This window comes from Amblyomma mixtum, chromosome 1, assembly GCF_055824585.1.
Source record: "Amblyomma mixtum isolate Tamu chromosome 1, ASM5582458v1, whole genome shotgun sequence".
In the NCBI taxonomy this organism is placed as follows: Eukaryota; Metazoa; Arthropoda; class Arachnida; order Ixodida; family Ixodidae; genus Amblyomma; species Amblyomma mixtum.
This window is the reverse complement of record NC_143012.1, coordinates 237,899,621-237,900,553: the sequence shown is the minus strand read 5'-3', so window position 1 is coordinate 237,900,553 and position 933 is coordinate 237,899,621.

Sequence of the window (933 nt, the reverse complement as noted above, 5' to 3'; positions counted from 1 at the left end):
CGCGAGCAGCCCAAGCAGATCCAGAAGCTATGTGCTCTAGAACTGTGTGTGCGTTAATCGAGGCGGCAGGCATGCTGACGCCGAAGCGGCGGCTTGCAGCAAGGTCTGTTGCTGCAAGGGCGAAAAGTCATGTTCGGGAAACCGCGCTGCCCTCGAAAGCGACAACTGACCCTCATGCTATCCCCAGAGGGGCCGCGTGGTTGGCTTCATAAGAAATCGACGAGGGCCTGCCACATTGCTGCGCGGAGGAGGGCTGCGGGAGCGGCTGCGATCAAGGGCTAACTCGATCAAGGAAGACACGCAGCGAAGGGGTCGGCGAAGATTCGTAAGAAACGACCGTGAGGCAACGGAGAGATATCGCGGTTCGGCGCCGAGCAGAAAGGCCGCACTCTGATTGAGAAGACGTTCCATACCGCATCTGTCCGTAGTGTAGAATAGATAGTGTTATGTAATAAATGTGGGCTGGCTTAATATAGAGAGGACAGACTTGAGAAGAGAAAAAAAAGGGGCCTGCTGTTTCACTAACACTTTATACGAGAGGGGAGTTTTGCGTTGCTCATCTCAGTGGCACGTGTGTGATTTCGTGGACAGAGCTGTACTCTCGGGAGCAGATATCTTGGAAAAGTTTCCTTTGCAGAGAATTCTACTACATTAAATAATCTAAAAATACCATCAGCTCTATAAGAGTCCGAAGTAAGCACGCATGCTAAATGCAGTTACTAGAACGCATCCTGACTGAACTTAGTGAAGAGATAGGATATCGAGGCAACAATTCCTCGCTAATTTTGTGTCCTCGTCATCCCATAATCTACGTGCGCAGCACATTTTTGTGTACTACTCATGGATTCTTTTTAAACAAAAAACACCCTTCCTGCAAACAGTTGAACACGGTTGTAAGGGATCGTTAAGCCTCCGCGCATACAAAGAAGCAGT